General features: G+C 43.1%; 1 protein-coding gene across 1 annotated transcript in view; it reads left to right on the top strand.

Annotated features, from left to right (window-relative positions):
• LOC126237475 (uncharacterized) overlaps positions 1 to 19,104 on the top strand; it is a 555,798-nt gene that overhangs the window by 225,216 nt on the left and 311,478 nt on the right. The gene's annotated exons all lie outside the window — the stretch shown is intronic.

Below are 19,104 nucleotides of genomic sequence, written 5' to 3'. Positions count from 1 at the left end.
TCGGGCATGGATGTTTGTGATGTCCTTAGGTTAGTTAGGTTTAACTAGTTCTAAGTTCTAGGGGACTAATGACCTCAGCAGTTGAGTCCCATAGTGCTCAGAGCCATTTGAACCATTTGAACCATTTCAACCGTCGGAAAACAAATCTAGCTCTTTGGCATTTTCTGGTACATATTATATATAAACTCCTGGAAATGGAAAAAAGAACACATTGACACCGGTGTGTCAGACCCACCATACTTGCTCCGGACACTGCGAGAGGGCTGTACAAGCAATGATCACACGCACGGCACAGCGGACACACCAGGAACCGCGGTGTTGGCCGTCGAATGGCGCTAGCTGCGCAGCATTTGTGCACCGCCGCCGTCAGTGTCAGCCAGTTTGCCGTGGCATACGGAGCTCCATCGCAGTCTTTAACACTGGTAGCATGCCGCGACAGCGTGGACGTGAACCGTATGTGCAGTTGACGGACTTTGAGCGAGGGCGTATAGTGGGCATGCGGGAGGCCGGGTGGACGTACCGCCGAATTGCTCAACACGTGGGGCGTGAGGTCTCCACAGTACATCGATGTTGTCGCCAGTGGTCGGCGGAAGGTGCACGTGCCCGTCGACCTGGGACCGGACCGCAGCGACGCACGGATGCACGCCAAGACCGTAGGATCCTACGCAGTGCCGTAGGGGACCGCACCGCCACTTCCCAGCAAATTAGGGACACTGTTGCTCCTGGGGTATCGGCGAGGACCATTCGCAACCGTCTCCATGAAGCTGGGCTACGGTCCCGCACACCGTTAGGCCGTCTTCCGCTCACGCCCCAACATCGTGCAGCCCGCCTCCAGTGGTGTCGCGACAAGCGTGAATGGAGGGACGAATGGAGACGTGTCGTCTTCAGCGATGAGAGTCGCTTCTGCCTTGGTGCCAATGATGGGCGTATGCGTGTTTGGCGCCGTGCAGGTGAGCGCCACAATCAGGACTGCATACGACCGAGGCACACAGGGCCAACACCCGGCATCATGGTGTGGGGAGCGATCTCCTACACTGGCCGTACACCACTGGTGATCGTCGAGGGGACACTGAATAGTGCACGGTACATCCAAACCGTCATCGAAGCCATCGTTCTACCATTCCTAGACCGGCAAGGGAACTTGCTGTTCCAACAGGACAATGCACGTCCGCATGTATCCCGTGCCACCCAACGTGCTCTAGAAGGTGTAAGTCAACTACCCTGGCCAGCAAGATCTCCGGATCTGTCCCCCATTGAGCATGTTTGGGACTGGATGAAGCGTCGTCTCACGCGGTCTGCACGTCCAGCACGAACGCTGGTCCAACTGAGGAGCCAGGTGGAAATGGCATGGCAAGCCGTTCCACAGGACTATATCCAGCATCTCTACGATCGTCTCCATGGGAGAATAGCAGCCTGCATTGCTGCGAAAGGTGGATATACACTGTACTAGTGCCGACATTGTGCATGCTCTGTTGCCTGTGTCTATGTGCCTGTGGTTCTGTCAGTGTGATCATGTGATGTATCTGACCCCAGGAATGTGTCAATAAAGTTTCCCCTTCCTGGGACAATGAATTCACGGTGTTCTTATTTCAATTTCCAGGAGTGTACATCTTAAGTATACCAAATACTTTTACCCATAACTGCCGAAGATAAAATATAGCCTATATAGATAGTTTTGGCAGTGGAAACATTTGCATGAAGTCAAATAATCAAATCGGAAGGAGCACATTTCATATGCTGCTTACTTCGCAGTGCATTCATGGTATGCATGCTTTACTGATTCATTACTCTTCACATTATGTATAGCAAATACTTTGACCAATAACTGCAGAAGATAAAATATAGCCTATATAAACAGTTCTGGCAGTGGCAAGCTTTGCATGAAGTCAAATCAAATACCAAGAAGTGAATCACTATGTTTTCATTCTTGCTCAGTAATTTTTATGCTCCTGGAGAACTTACCAGCTCGGCGTTTATGTAGAACAAGCTACTCTTTCATCAGTGTCGTTCAACATAGGACCTAAACGATGAAAAGCGAAACGTAACTCATAGCGCATTAGGTATTCGACAGACGGCACGCGAATATGATTTCCATTGGAAGAGTATTTTTCCAGGAGTAAAGCTCTTTCAAAAATGACTTCAGTGTAACAATGTCGCAAAAATACTTTTACAATTTCTGGAATAAGACCCTTTTCATGCAGGAAGGTGTGCTATGTTTCTAGAAGCTGGTACCATTCTTCACTCATTTTGTTCGAATTTAGAGTAAGGCCGTTTCAAAAATGACTGCATCAATTGCACGTAATGGACAATTGGTGTAATTTTAGTTATACAGCTGACCCCTCCTCCTTTTTTACTTGCGTTTCACAACGGTGTGGGTTACGACCTGGTTCACCGTTGATGGCATTTTTAACATCAGTATTGTCGTAGTCTGATTATTTTTTAATACGAATGCATATTTTGCATGCCGTTCACTATTGATTTTGTTCAGTTATATCACCCGGCGTTTGATCTAAAGATGGTTTTTGTACAAAGCCCAAACTAGTCATCGTTTTAATTGTGTAGGCAGTAAAAGTTCTTCGTTTAATATTTTTTTAATTTTGAGAATTTTATTTCGTGATCTACATCTACATGGTTACTCTGCAGTTCAAACTTAAATGCCTGGCAGAGAGTTCATCGAATCATTTTCATACTACATCTCTACCATTCTACTCTCGAATAGCGCGTGGGAAAAAGGAACACCTAAATCTTTCCGTTCGAACTCTGATTTCTCTTATTTTATTATGATGATCATTTCTCCTTACCCAAGTGGATGTCAACAAAATAATTTCAGATTTGGAAGAGAAAGTTGGTGACTGAAATTTCGTAAATAGATCTCGCCGCAAAGGAAACCGCCTTTGTTTCAGTGACTGCCACCCCAATTCGCGTATCATATCAGTGACACTCTCACCCCTATTGCGCGATAACACGAAACGAGCTGCCCTTCTTTGCACTTTTTCGATGTCATCCGTCAACCCTACGTGGTAAGGATCCCATACCACGCAGCAACATTCCAGCAGATGACGGACAAGTGTAATGTAGGCTGTCTCTTTAGTTGGTTTGTCGCATCTTCTAAGTGTTCTGCCAACAAAGCGCAGTCTTTGTTTCGCCTTCCCCACAAAATTATGTATGTGGTCTTTCCAATTTAAGTTGCTCGTAGTTGTAATTCCTAGGTATTTAGTCGAATTGACAGCCCTTAGATTTGTGCGATTTATCGTATATCCAAAATTTATCGGTTTTCTTTTAGTACCCATGTGACCTCGCATATTTCTTTGTGTAGTGCCAATTGCCACTTTTCGCAGCCGGCCTGGGTAGCCGAGCGGTTCTAGGCGCTACAGTCTGGAACCGCGCGACCGCTACGGTCGCAGTTCGAATCCTGCCTCGGGCATGGATGTGTGTGATGTCCTTAGGTTAGTTAGGTTTAAGTAGTTCTAAGTTCTAGGGGACTGATGACCTCAGGAGTTAAGTCCCATAGTGCTCAGAGCCATTTGAACCACTTTTCGCACCATACAGAAATTCTCTCTAGATAATTTTGTAATTATCATTGATCGTCTTACGGTTTTACTAGACGGTAAATTACAGCGTCATCTGCAAACAATGTAAGGGGTCTGCTCAGATTATCACCTAGATCATTTATGTAAATCAGGAACAGCAGAGGGCCAATGACACTACCTTGAGGAAAGTCAGATATCACTTCTGTACTACTCGATGATTTACCGTCTATCACTACGAACTGTGACCTCTCTGAGAGGAAATCACGAATCCAGTCACACAACTGAGACGATACTCCATATGCACGCAATTTGATTAATAGTCGCTTGTGAGTAACGGTATCAAAAGCCTTCTGGAAATCTAGGAATGTGGAATCGATCTGAGATCCCTTGTCCACAGCACTCATTACTTCATAGGAATAAAGAGCTAGCTGTGTTGCACAAGAAGATATTTTCTGAATCCGTGTTGGTTATGTATCAATAAGTCATTTTCTTCAAGGTAATTCATAATGTTGGAGTACAGTGTATGCTCCAAAATCCTACTGAAAATTGAGGTCAGTGATATGGGTCCGTAATTCAGTGGGTTACTCCTATTTCCCTTCTTGAATGTTGGTGTGACCTGTGCTACTTTCCACTCTTTAGGAACAGGCCTTTCGTCAAGTGAGCGGTTGTATATGATTGCTAAGAAAGGCGCTATTGTGTCTGCATACTCTGAAAGGAACCTGATTGGAATACCACCTGGACCGGAAGGCTTGTCTTTCTTAAGTGATCTGAGTTGTTTCGCAACACCTAAGATATCTACTTTTATGCCACTCATGCTAACAACTGTTGTAGTTTCGTTGCAGAACATTTTGCAAAAAACTATTCTCTCTTTGACACCCACGTCACAATGTATAAGGGGCAGTCAAATGAAAAGCAGACAGATGGGAAAAGGTAAATACACGTTATTCCATAAATAATAGCCATAACTGTTAATACATTAATCTACTGTCAGAAAAAATGGTCAATGGCTTCATGGAAAAATGTTTGCGGTTGCCTGCGCAAACATGATTGTAACCAGGCGTGCACCTGTTTGTCGGCAATAAATCGCCGGCTACGAATGTTTTACTTCAGGGCACAAAAATATGGAAGTCACATGGGGAGAGATCGGGACTGTATGGAGAGTATGAGCGGAAGTACGTTTTGTTAAGGTTGTTTTGAATACGCTGCAGACATTTAGCTGGGGAGCCCTTACCCATCCCCCATTCATTCACTATCTCTCCCTACGCGATTTCCATGTTTTTGGGGCCCTGAAGAAAGACACTCGTGATTGCCACTTTGCTTTGGACGAAGAGGCGCACGCCTGGGTACAGTCATCTCTCCGTAGCCAACCGTAAACTTTTTCCTTGAAGGCATCGACCCTCTTGTTTCACAGTAGGATAAATGCATCAATAGCTACGGCGTCTGCTTTTGAAATAATAAACGGTTTACTTTTTTCCATCTGTCTCGCTGTCATTTGATTGCCCCTTAAACATCTACATCTACATGGCTATTTTGGAATTGACATTTAACTGTGTGGCAGACTATCACTTGATCACTCCACTCTCCAATGCACACTGTAAAGGTAAACACTTAAATCTTTCCGCGCGAGCTGTGATTCCTCTTATTTCATTACGATGGTGATTTCTCGCTATGTTGCTGGGAGTCAACAGAACACTTTCGCATCCGGAGGAGACAGTTGGTGATTGAAATTTCATGAAAAGATATCGCCGTAACGAGAAACACCTTTGTCTCGATGGTTGCCACCCCAGCGCATATTGTATTCCTGACACTCTCTCCCTTATTCGCTGATTGTACAAAACAAACTTTGAACGTTTCCGATCTCTTCCGTTAACCCTATCCTGTAAGAATCCAAAACCGCACAACAGTACTCCAAAAGCGAAAGTTCAAACGTAGTGTTGGCAGCCACTTTAGTAGATTTGTTGCATCTTCTAAGTGTTCTGCCATTAAAACGCAGTCTTTTGTGCGAATTCCCCACAACTCTTTCTATGTGATGGTTCCAATGTACGTTTTTCGTAATTGTGATCTCTACGTATTTAGTTGAATCAACAGCTTTAAATTTGTATTATTTACCGTGTAATCGAAGTGTAACGGAAATATTTGTAATACACATGAGCAGACCTCACACTCTTTATTATTTAGGGTCAAACGCCAGTTTATGCACAGTGCAGACCATTTTGTAACTCGTTTTATCTTCTGGTGACTTTATCAGAAGTAAAAGACAGCATCCTCTGCAAACACTCTAAGAGAGCTGCTCAGATTGTCTCCTAAATCGTTTATGCAGACTAGGAACAGCAGATGGATTATAACACTTCCCCGACGAACCACAGATATCACTGGATAACTTCCCGTCACGTACTACCAACTGTGACGTTTCAGACAAGAAATCACGAGTCGAGTCGCACAGATGGGACGATACTCAATTTGATTATAAGCCGCGTTTAAGGAACAGTGTAAAAAAAATACTGCTTAACAAAAAAGGTCAGGCACCCAGATGATATGGTCGAAAGTCAACGTAACTTCGCACACGTACACACTAACGGCAGATATGTAAATAACTTGAGCCGCTGTTCTGTGTGATAGGTAGAACGGACGCCAGACTGCGTTAGTGTGGTTGGTGTTCGGTTTTGTTTCCGGGTCTGGTACGGTGTATAATGGGCGAGGACAGTGTTAGATGTTGAGTGAAGACCACAGAGATACCAGCGTTATCAGCACCTTACAGACTTCGAAAGGGGCCTCATTGTAGGGCTCCAGTTGGTCCATTGGGTGTATCGTACAATATTCACACTTGTGGGACATTCGGATGTACGAGTGTCTCATGATGGACGGCACAGGAACATGAGGCCAGCCGTGATGGACTCCCCACAACATTCTGTATCAGCCCGCATCACTGGTCGCAGACTAGTGGCAACAGGTCTAAGGAATTACGGTCCGATGCCTAGGGTGCCGCTAACACCACAACACAAAGGGCTGCGTTTGTGGTGCTGGTGTGACCTGGAAGCATGGACTGCTGATGAATGGCGTCGCACTGTGCTCAGCAGTGAATGATGATTCAATACCCAGTGCCTTCTGTGACGTGGGTATTGGAAAGTTGGTACAACACTAGGACAAATGCCTACATCGGAGCAGCGACCATATAGAGAAGTACCTGCAAGTTGTAGCTAATTGTTGCAAATAAAACAGTTCTGATTTTCGCAGTGGTTTCCATTTCGCCGCTGATCGGAACTTACTTTCCGAATACCCCTTGCATTACTACAGAAAAAAGTCAGGTACATTCAACAACATAGCAGAGTACATTAAATTTCATGTGTGAAAAACAAACCCGTAATATAAGTGCGTAGGCTTCCGCGGCCAGAGTCAGTCAACATAAAAGTTTACTGGGTATGTTACCGCGCCGTATTATATAAAACTACCAGACCCAGAAGAAGGCCGCTGGAACCGTGGCCGAAACGGTATTTTTTCTCCAGCAGTTTTGTATAATATGACGCGGTACTATACCCAGAAAACTTTTATGTCGACAAACCCGTAACGTTCCGATACAGCATCAGCAGTGTCCTGCTTGACAAAGCCAATTCGTTTAAATATGTGGCCGGCCGGAGTGGCCGAGCGGTTCTAGGCGCTACAGTCTGGAACCGCGCGACCGCAACGGTCGCAGGTTCGAATCCTGCCTCGGGCATGGATGTGTGTGATGTCCTTACGTTAGTTAGGTTTAAGTGGTTCTGGGTTCTAGGGGACTGATGACCTCAGAAGTCCCATAGTGCTCAGAGCCATTTGAACCTTTTATATATGTGGGCGTAACGCTGGAAATCGATATGAAATAGAACAAGCATGTTTGGATTGTGGTAAGGAGGGCGAATGGTCGACTTCGGCTTATTGGTAGACCTTTAAGAAAATTTGATTTATCTGTACGCATATAGGACGCTGGTACGAGGAGCTATTCTCGAATACTGCTCAAGTGTTTGGGAGTCGCACCAGGTAGGATTAAAGAGAGACATCGAAGCAATTCAGAAGCCGGCTGCTGGATTTGTTACCATTACGTTCGAACAACATGCAAGTGTTACGGAGTTGCTTTCGAACTGAAATGGGAATCACTGGAGAGAAGGCGGCGTTTTCTTTCGAGGAACATTATTGAGACAATTTAGAGAACCGGCATTTGAAGCTGGCTGAAAGTCTTGGTTTCTTCATCCGAGGGAACCCGCATGACACCAGTCCATGGATTGGGTTTTGCTCTCAGGTTCGGAAACGAGTGTACTGCCGCCAACGTAGATTTCGCATAAGGACCTCGAAGATAAGATACGAGAAACTGGGGCTCATACGGAGGTATATAGGCCGTCTTTTTTTCCTTCGCTCTATCTGCGAGTGGAACAGGAAAGGAAATGACCAATGGTGGTACAGGGTACATTCTGCCACGCACCGTACGGTGGTTCACGGAGTATGTACGTAGATGTAGATGTAGAAAATGTGGTGAAAACTAAAATGAAGACTCCTCTGGGAGACACCAAGTCATTTCAGTGTACCGTTCCAACATAAAATGCACGTCGTTCTCTTCTTTCCCATTCTCCATACGTCTGATACAATATAATGGTCTTAACATTGTTTTGTTTTCAAATGGTTTAAATGTCTCTGAGCTCTATGGGACTTCTGAGGTCATTAGTCCCCTAGAACTTAGAACTACTTAAACCTAACTAACCTAAGGACATCACACACATCCATGCCCGAGGCAGGATTCGAACCAGCGACTGTAGCGGTCGTGCGGTTCCAGACTGTAGAGCCTAGAACCGCTCAGCCGCCTCGACCGGCTGTTTTGTTTTGCTTACATAAGAGACCAGTATTGCAAACAAAATGAAAAAAAAAATTTTTATTTCCGAGAAATTTGTTTCCGCATTTGGTTTTGGTCAACATTCATGAAATACCGGTCCCACAGTAATAAGCAAACTCATTTGTTAATTCTTGGTGTAAACCTAAAACTTAATGAGCGGTCGGTGTCTTAAACCTCCCTCTCATCTAATTGGAGTGCCATTTCGTGACTTGAGCGTGATGCTGCTTTGTGGCATAATTAGGTCTCATTAAAGCAACAGAGTAATCAATGTAACACATTAGTCTAAATTTTTATACAAACTCAGTTCTCCATCCTCAGTTCTAGTGTATAAAAGAAATTAACTAATTATGAACGAAGTAAATAATTTTTTTACTGTTATTGCTAAAACGCCGAAACATTCAAAAATCATGTTTCTGTTAAATAGATCACATTTAACTTCATTAGTCTCTTCATACCGGAGTAATTTTTCAGACGCGGTATTTAGAAATGCGACAAGTAAATTTCATCAAGAGTCACATTTCTTTTTCTGCTTTAATCGCACGTTTTATATCTCCCTAGTAGATAACCATTCCTGTCCTCTGTTTTATATCACTTTAGAATGGCGAATGTCCATGCAGTGCCACGCTGTCTTGCGTAACGAGATGCTCGTTACTGATACCAATTTCCGTCTCTTGTAGTTTTATTAGCGCGTGCGGATCCAGTCGCGTTCTACGGCATCGACCTTGAGAGGCCATCATCAAAATGGCTGTAATCTGATATCGCGCTACTTTCACGATATTGATGCTACTTTTATGTTTTTTTGTTCAGTTATCGTGGTCGACTTAAGCGGAGACATCGTGACTGTCACAGCGTGATATGAAAGCGAATGAAACAGGAAGTTTATTGTTACCAGTCACTGTTTATTTATCTCCTCGAGAAGTATCTAAGCTTTAGACCTCCACCATCAGATAGATTTACATTTGTTAGTATGACACATGTGTGTGTTGTGTTACGATTTTGGGGGAACTTATAGTACTGTCTTGCGGAGAAACAAAACACTATTTCGGAACATGGTTCTGGTTTTTTGTCTGACTGAAAAGTAACCGTGTATCAAACAGTGGAAACAAAACAAGTAAAATAAAATACCTCCAGTGGTCACAGGTTTCTTTCACTGTCGTAACACACTACATCTAACTGTCATATTTTGTAAACAAAGATGGCGTCTGGAAACCATCTTTGATTACAAAATATGACAGTTTACATGTAGTGTGTACGACTGTAAAAGGAACATGTGAGCACTGGAGGTATTCTATTTTACTTGCTTTTCTTTTCACTGTTTGATAAATGTTTTGTTTAGTTCTCAGACAAAAAAAAAAAAAAAAAAGAAAAAGAAACCAAAACCATGTTCTGAAATAGTGTTTTTTTCTCCACTAGACAGTGCCTCAAGTTCCCCCAAAATCGTAACACAATACACACATGTGTCATACTGACAAATGTAAATCCGCCTGATGATGGAGGTTTAAGCCTTCGAAACTATAAAGAAAATAAAGCAATGATACGGGCTGTAGTACAAAGTACAATTTTTACTTGTGCGATTACGTAAACTGGCCACTCGAAAGTTTTGTTCTTGAACGCCTTTAATCTTCTTTAGCGAACATGTAAATATAGCTCTTAGTTTGCTCACAGGTTGTGCCACACGCAAGGTATTAGAATGTCAGAATGGTCATACGTACAGGGAGGGGGCGTAGGGAGAGCGTTTGCTGCTGCACGCTACTATTAGGTGGTTTAATTCAATCACTTGTTACATTCAATCTTGATCTCCTTGCCAGACTTTTCCTTCCTGAGTTCATTACCACACGTGATTCTGGCCTCTCCTGTCGTCCTCCCGCTGTCTTAGCGTCTGCTCTGTCCAGTCCATCCACCTCCATTCTGATCACATATACGACTAACCTTGCATGTTTCAGTCTGATTATTGATATTGCGCTCGTGCTCTTTTTGTTTTGATTTCCTCCTGTATGGGGACCAGTTTATTCGTTCTCTAGTTTTCCTGGTGCACACCTTCCTGATGCTCTCATCTCAGCCACATTTTGTCGATCCTGATCGTTGCACCCTTCGATATTTTCTTTCTGTGGTATTTATTTTTCCTGTCATGCAGTAGACCATCACAATCCTGTTGGCTGTCTCTTTTATCCCATAACTATTCCTGCTTGTTTCATTTTCCACTTTTTTGCAGCTCGCGGACTAGTGTTTCCCAAACTCTGACGGCTTTCAGTGTCTGAGCTAAGAGGAGGTGGGGAAGAGGCCAGTCTATTTTTGTTTCACGATATCGCTTGTCTGGATACTGCTGTCAAATGAAATTGGTGCCCAATGGGGCGGAACGCTCTCTCTGCTGCTGTTCGTGGATCATGAAACACGTCTGACCTCAGAAACTACGAGCTCAACCCATTTACGCAATCACGAAAGCTATACATATGAGTGCTTTAACCAAGTTAAGTATGGTGACAAGGACTGCTTTCCTAGATTGCTGTTAGCCATCCTACTAAGAAAATTCCTATACATTTTTCCAGGAGCAACTACTTTAAAATTGCGTTGTATGTACAATTTGATTTGTTTGATACTTATCTTTTTTTTTTTAAGAGTAAACCGCCATTTGACTGGGACAGTTACCTCTTAAAGAAATGTGTTACGTTTGTTTGCCTGCTTCGGACTGCCTGATTGAGTGTTTGTTGTGGATCTGTTTAAAGACGTGCTGTGGTTTATTGATTACCTTTTTAGTTTTCATTAAATTAAGTAAGGCGAGAGGTATATTACTGGGGCAGTTCCAACTGGGACCTCCATTTCAGATCTTATTATGACACTTTATTTCGCAGAAAACGTTATTTTAACATCAGATTTAGTGTAAAAAGAAGTTGAAACTACATTAAATATGCTGCTTTGTCAACTCTGGGCAGCCTATATGAACGAGTCGCCATGTTGTGCAGCAGACGAACTTTTCAGCCACTGCTCCACTCCCCAAAAAGTCTTACTGAGGCTGTATATGAATAAGTTGCAGCTATTCACGCAACCAGTAGAATATGTTTTGGTTTTATCATAAATACTGTAGGGTGGGTTGGGGAAAAGGGAGGAATGTTTTTTGAGTATTTATTTTTACATACACGATGGTAAAAAAAAATACAGGGTGTTTCACAATTCCTATTACACGTCTCTAGCGGCTGTTGAGGGTCGCATGTCGAGAAATATACCATTAGGTTATAAAATAAGTCAGAAGACGGGATCGCTTTCGATCCTCCCACCGTCGTCAGTCCTTGTAATTATGACAACACAGACCATTTTTACCGAGCGAGGTGGCGCAGTGGTTAGACACTGGACTCGCATTCGGGAGGACGACGGTTCAATCCCGCGTTCGGCCATCCTGATTTAGATTTTCCGTGATTTCCCTAAATCGCTCCAGGCAAATGCCGGGATGGTTCCTTTCAAAGGGCACGGCCGACTTCCTCCCCCTTCCTTCCCTAATCCGATGAGACCGATGACCTCGCTGTCTGGTCTCCTTCCCCAAACCAAGCAAGCAAGACCATTTTTGTGCGACTACAACAGGGCCGGCCACTCTGTGACAAATTTCCACGTGAGTCGCACGTGCAAGCCGCGTGCGGGCCGAGAGGCGGACTGTGTCTGCTTTGCTCGCTCCTCCTCGGAAGTAACCGGTGCAGAGTGCGGCATTTCATTTAGTAATGCGACGTGACATTTTTCTGTCGCCACGACTCTCTTCAGTTCGGCAGAATCGCGGTTTCAGCGCTCTTTAACTTTCGTTATTTGTTCGCAGTACGAAGGACGCTCACAGGTTCAGTGGCTGTTTGTGCAAAAAGAGGCAGTCTAGTGGTGTGTCGTCACAAGGCTTTAAAATGAACGAGAATGACAGAAGAGAGCGATGAGAATTCTCAGTATCTTACGCAGTCATATAAGCGATGGGTACTGCAAATTTGCTTTGGAATGACACTGCAGTACCGTGCAAGGAGAATTTAAAGACTTAATTGACAATGAATTAGCAAAAAATTATGACGATTTACGAACGGGATTGATTGTTATGTACATCACGAAGCACGCGAAAATATTGGTGGTACAGGTAGTAAAATTTCTGCAGTTGCACGCCTCGTTCTACAGTCACTTTGCAACAGTTTTCAATGGAAATGAACGAAGATTGTGGAGACGATAGTACTTCAAAGTACATTGGTTAAGTCAAGTGGTATACCTGGAACGATTTTTCGATTTAAAACTCGCTATTGCTAGTTTATGAAGGAAAAAAAAAAGAGTACAGTAACGAAAACTAGAACAGCAAAATGGATATGAGACCTTACACATGAGGTGTACTTGACTGCCCACTGCCCACAATGAAACATTGCGAGGTGAGAAACAACGTGTTTCTGATTTGATGGAGGAAGCATTTAAGAAGAAAGCTGAACTGTAGAAAGGACAAATTCTCATAATTTTACAGTCCAGTTCCCTAAGATCACTGGCCTCAAAGGAAATGTGAAATCTGAAGAATTCACTGTGACCTTGAAAGAATTACCAAGATAGTTTACTAAACATTTTGAGAACACTGCCAATCCTGTATCTGTTTTCGAGACAGTTTGCCATTTCAGTTGAAGTTGCCCCTGAGCAGGTGTAAGTGACTGATCTGCAAAGGAATTCCAATTTTAGAGGCAAATTCTTTTGCGTTACAGTTGTTCAGGACGTCTGTATTACTTTCCTTAGGTTTAGTTTTCACGTATTATAATGTTTCTTTCCTTTAAACTACATACGATGAGAATTTAATATTCATTATTTTCAATGCGTAGGTAAGACCATTATAAGCTGAATGCTTTTTAGGATTTTATTTTAGATGAGCGCCAGGCTCCCTACAAGTTTATAATTTCACGAAATAAAGTCCAGGTCAGAATTCACATATCTGCCCCAAATGGTATCTTTGAAAATATCTGACCTCTCGCAAATTTGTATTACTGAAATACTCAAACTCAAATTAAATAAGGATTTGAAATGATTTCGTAGTCTTTATAAATGAAAATTGCAAAATAACATAATATTTAAATCTGCCGCGTAATGGCGGCCAATCGTTGCTAGTCAGCGATAACGGCTTTTGGGCGTCGTAGCAGCTGAGAAACATTAATTAATCTCTCTCTTCAAGTGAAACATTAAGATGAGGTGATTGCATTATCTTCAAATAATAACATGAGCTATTTTTATACATGTATTTTAAGCAATAATTTACATACACATCTTAACATCGTCTAGAAGAGAAAACAATCACATCTGCAAGCGTTAAGCGCTATACACAATCTCCATATAACAAAGGAAGCGGAAGAAGATCGATTTGTTTTGTTCATTTTATATATAGTTAGACAAAGATATAAATATTTTATTTCAATATATTTTTACTGCGATATTAATTATCAGTGATAAGGTCTTTTTCTCACCAGAGTCTTTAAGTTACAGTTTTTGTTAGTATTAATCTCACATTTCTTCACAAATGTCTCTTAAGTCTTGTTTGTTTTACTTTATTCACGTTGTTATATGCACTGCACACCCATTGTCCGTAAAAATCGCCTAAGGGACACTACAGTATCCATAAAGAGTTTACGAAAGTGCTACAGTATTTCGATCGACATATGTGTGTGAAAGACCTTCTTTCCATTATGAAACTAAATACTACATGTTCTGTCAAATTCTTCACGCAGTATCATATCTCCCATTTCATCTTCATCTACGTCCCCTTCCATTTCCATAATATTGCCCTCAAGTACATCACCCTTGTATAGACACTCTATATACTCCTTCCAGCTTTCTGATTTCCCTTATTTGCTTAGGACTATTTTTTTTTCTTATCTGAGCCCTTCATATTCATACAGGTGTTTTCTTTTCTCCAAAGATCTCTTTAATTTTCCTGTGAGCAGTATCTATCTTACCCCTAGTGAAATATGGCTCTACATTCTTACCTTTGTTATCTAGCCATCCCTGCTTAGTTGTTTTCGACTTCCTGTCAAGCTCATTTCTGAGATATTTGTACTCCTTTTCGCCTGCTTCATTTACTGATTTTTATATCTTCTCCTTTCATCAATTATTTGAATATATCTTCTGTTACCCAAGGTTATTTACTAGCCTTCGTCTTTTTATCTACTCGATCCTCTGCTGCCTTCACTATCTCATCTCTCAAAGCCACCCATTCTTCTTCTACTGTATTTCGTTCCCTAATCCTCTCCCTGAACTCTCGACAACCTCTGGTTCCTTCAGTTTACCCAAGTCCCATCTCCTTAAATTCCTACCTTTTTGCTTTCTTCAGTTTTAATCTACAGTTCATAACCAATAAATTGTGGTCAGCGTCCACATCTGCCTCTTTAAATGTCTTACGATTTAAAGAATTTAAGGGGGTATTATCAAAACTTTATGTCCTAAATCCTCTCTACAATTCCAGAAACCTGTAATGGGAATTGTGGAGCTCAAGAAACGTTTTACACCACACTCATGTCTCAGAGCCTGTCTGGGTTTATATCAAGGGGAACAGGAAGTGAAAGAATATGAAACTAAAAGGAATAAAATTGATCAAATAACAACAACCCAATTACCAAAATAAAGGCAGTGTCTTTGAAAGTGCATACTAGTACAACCAAAATCCACTGCTGGGTAACATTCAATGTCACATTACTCCGGGCCATGCATTGTACGATCCTTAGATTCTGCTTTGAACGATCTCCACAGCGTCGACATGTTGCCGCTCAAGCCTGTCTCCACCCTTTCACACGTGGAACTTCTGAGATCACTCAGTGCAAGGTGAAGGCTCCTGCGCAGACGCACTGCAATTTTCAGCTGGTCTCAAGTATCTTCAGCTGAGGTCGTATCAGCATTTCATTGTGTTGATTCATGCCTCCTGGAGGAAGGCGTAAGCGAGTTCGGTGCTGCGTGATCGTGTGTTATCGTCTTGGAAGACGATGCAATATACGACATGATGACTTTGGGGCTGCATAGTAGGTTGGACGATCGTGTCCCGGTAGCGTGAAGCCCTCTGTTTATCCCCAATAGCGCTGAGGGCTTCCGACATCCGTACATGACGCCTAACCCAGCTCACTCTTGAACTTTTGGGACTGCACGCCTGACCCCTACATTGGTATTTGGTCGCCCCAGCACTCTTCTACGACCATCGTCAGGCATCAAACAAATCTTGCACATCTCGGTGAAGAGAACCTGATGCAACTCATCCAGTTTCCATTGCGGGTGTTCCGTTGCACACCAGCCAGTACTGCGGTACTGGTGGTTGCACTGTTGTTCGTGACTTGTACCTAGAGGTCAACATGATCGCCTTGGGACCGTCCGTACTGTCTGGATCGGCACAACTATCCCAACAGTCTCAAAGAAGAAAGCGTACAACTCTATAGCAGTCTCCTAGGGCCATCTACGAGCTATAATTTGTAGTTAGCACTCACAATCTTGTGTCGTTGATTGCCAGTGTCTACTACAAGGCAGATCTAGTATGTTTTGCGCCTCACGATAGCGGTCGAATGTTCGAATGATGGCGCTATCGTAGGCAACTTCTCATACTGAGAACGCTTGCTGCCCTAAAGAGACACTGGGCTCACGGACCAAGCTTGAAATGATCCTTCGAGATACTTTGACAGATTGAAGAGTTTACACAAAGGGTTCACGACTGGAGGCAAAGTGCTCTCTATTCAGGATTAGCACCTCCTGGATTCACGCACGCAGGAAACTAATAACTACACTCGCGTGCAAAACTTAAGAACGGAAGTAACTTTCGGATGGTGTGTCGCTGCCAAGTAACATAGCTCGGTGAAACTTGGACCATACTTAGGAAGAACTGCTACAGCATAGTGTAGAAGGCAATTGAAAGAAATACGCAATGACATGAACAGAAATGACGCTTTTATTCAAAGACAATAATTACACTAAAACCACAGTGATTTATGATGAGCACATTCTCATACGACGAGAGATCGGAGCACGTAATGCACCCAGGAACATTGTCGAACATAGCTGTTCGTGTGGTCCATGTCTTCTGGTGTGCGGAGGCATAACGTGGTGTGAGCGTACTGATCTCTAAGTCTTTGAATACGGTACTCTTGCTGGTCAATGTTATTTTGATACGGTACTCCTTCTCAACGTCCGTCTTTTGAAACGGGTGTTCGCCTTTAACTTCGTTTTTGTGGACGACAATGCGCAATCTTACCGAACTACGCAAGTGAAGCAGCTCTTGTAACGAGAGGATATTCGGCGATGTGACTGGCCTGTCCGTTCCCCCTACTTAAATGCCTTGAAGCACATGTGGGTTGAGTTCGGTAGACAAATTGCAGGGCAGTTTGTCAACCGGGCTCTTGGAGGAATGGAACGCCGATAACAAGAAATTCTTACGAACCTCGTGGCCAGCATGGGAGCACCTGCAGAGCACGCTTTGACGTCCGCCGTGATTTCACACCCAATTGGAACCAAGTCCCACCTTTTGCAAAGTCCAGGGGACCATCACAAATCGCGGTGAATTCAGTGTAATTATTTTCTTTGAATAAAAGTGCCATTACTGTTCGTCTCATTGCCTATTTTTTTCAGTTACCTTCTGTAATATGCTACAGCAGTTCTTTCTATGAGTGGTCCAAGTTTCACCGAGCTTTGTTACTTGGCAGTGACACGTCATGTGGAAATTTACTTTCGTCGTGTAGTTCTGCAGACCAGTATAGCTGGGTACGAATGCGTACCAACTAGGGTTCACTTCCTTACCACTTATACTGTATATGCATCAAGAAGGAAGAAGACCTCAACTACTTGCTGTTTTCCCGCAGTTTCTTCGAAGCACAGCAAAACGGCTTACCGAAGAACCTCGTCAAACTGAGGGTTCCCCTTTCCAAAAAGCGCTCCTCTTTCATTTTGTCATGACAATCCTGGAATATACGAATCCCCTTTTTTTTGTTTTCTACGAGACTCTAACACTTCTGTTAGAAATGTGGTTTTCTGTCTGCGGTTGCATAAACATTCGTGTCTCCTTTCTGCGAGGGTTGGAACTTAAATAGTGGCAACTATTTATTCACAACCGATACAAAAGAGTTACATGTTTGCACCTGTTACTGTCCTTTAGTCACCAGCGTTGTGTAGAACCCGTTGCCAGCCATGTGGAGGCGTAGTATACCGTTAGCATAGTCTGTTCTGTTGATGGTGCGAATGGAGCGGTCTACCGCCTGTCGAATCTCTGGAACAGTTCCGAAGCGAATGCCACGAAGTGGTTCCGTCATCTTCGGAATCAACTCAAAGTCACAAGGACTTAAGTCTGGGGAGTATGGTGAATGGTACAGTACTTCCCAGTCCCATCGACCAAACATAGCACCCACAGCTTGCGCTGTATGCGCCCGCGCATTGTCGTGGGTGGGTTGCACAGAAAGTGTCGCCGCTTTTTTCACAAAATTAGTCGCAGATGGTGTTTCAAATACGAATCTTGATCTAACTCCGTTATTCCTGTTTCGAAAACATAGTGGTACCGTTACGTTAGACCGCTCGCTCACAAATGACTGTTTCTCTCGATTGTGGGCACGCCAGTGACGTGGGACGGGCGAGTCCATTTGCTCGGAGCTAAGGTAGATATGTCAATAACGTGTGCTATCAACGACAATAGTAGATTCGACTGCATAATGTCTCCACAGCAGTGTTAGCACTAAGTTAACCGACGTATAATGTATTTGGCCTCTAGTCGACATATCAGGGTTCCTTAATTATCAGAATTGAAACTATGTGGTACTTGCAAGATGATTTAAAATCATTGTTGACACTATATTATGATTTCTCTGTAGATATCGTTTTATATTTGTACCATGGTGTTGGTAGTATGGTTCAATAAACCCAAGCCAAATAAAAGAAAAAGAATGTCCACGAGCTGTATTTAAGTACTTTTCGTGGACAAAAGAGCATTGAGAAAGAGCTTCCACAAACTAATTTTGGAAGTTATAAAACTGATGCAAAGTATGAGGGTCCTCTGTTTATTAAGGTCCGATCGGCTGTGAAATAAAAACCACAGCGAAAGTCAGAAACGTTTTATTTGGAACAATTAGAAACACCTTCCACCTGTTACGGTACACAATTGCTGCTCCGACTTCGACATTTGTCGTAGCGTTGTTCCAACACCCTCGTACGACATAGAAGGCAGCCACCTAAGCTTTTCGCCAATTCTTTACGCCGATCTGCAGCTCATTGTCTGAGCCAAAATGTCGTCTTCATAGCCAGCGGTTTATGTGAGCAGATGGAGCCAATTTCGGGCTGTATGGTGGGTGATCAAACACTTCCCATCGAAAACGCTGCACTGCCCCGCAGTGTGCGGCCGAGAATCGTCATGAAGAAGGGAATCCGTGGCTGTTACGTTATGTGGGGTACATGAAATCAAGCGAAATCTCATAAGTAGGCATTCATACTTAGCGGGAGATTCTACTGCCATAGGCATCTGTACCTGCTCACTGTGAACTCAGAGCTGAAAAGACCTACGGGCACGCCAGCGACACTGCCCAACATATCTATCCAAAGTTTTATCGAATTTTCACTATGATTTCCATTTTGCGACCGATAGGATCTTACGAAATGAATAGCCCTCGTATTTTTGAACAGGTTTAAGAGGCTGAAGAGGTTTATACTATCAGCAGTAAAGACATAGCACCTGTAAAAAAGTGTTTAGATGTTTCTACTGCCTGAGTCGACATATGTCTGCTATGT

This window comes from Schistocerca nitens, chromosome 2 (assembly GCF_023898315.1).
Source record: "Schistocerca nitens isolate TAMUIC-IGC-003100 chromosome 2, iqSchNite1.1, whole genome shotgun sequence".
Taxonomy (NCBI): domain Eukaryota; kingdom Metazoa; phylum Arthropoda; class Insecta; order Orthoptera; family Acrididae; genus Schistocerca; species Schistocerca nitens.
The sequence above is the reverse complement of the archived record's forward strand: the minus strand, read 5'-3'. Positions and strand labels throughout refer to the sequence as shown.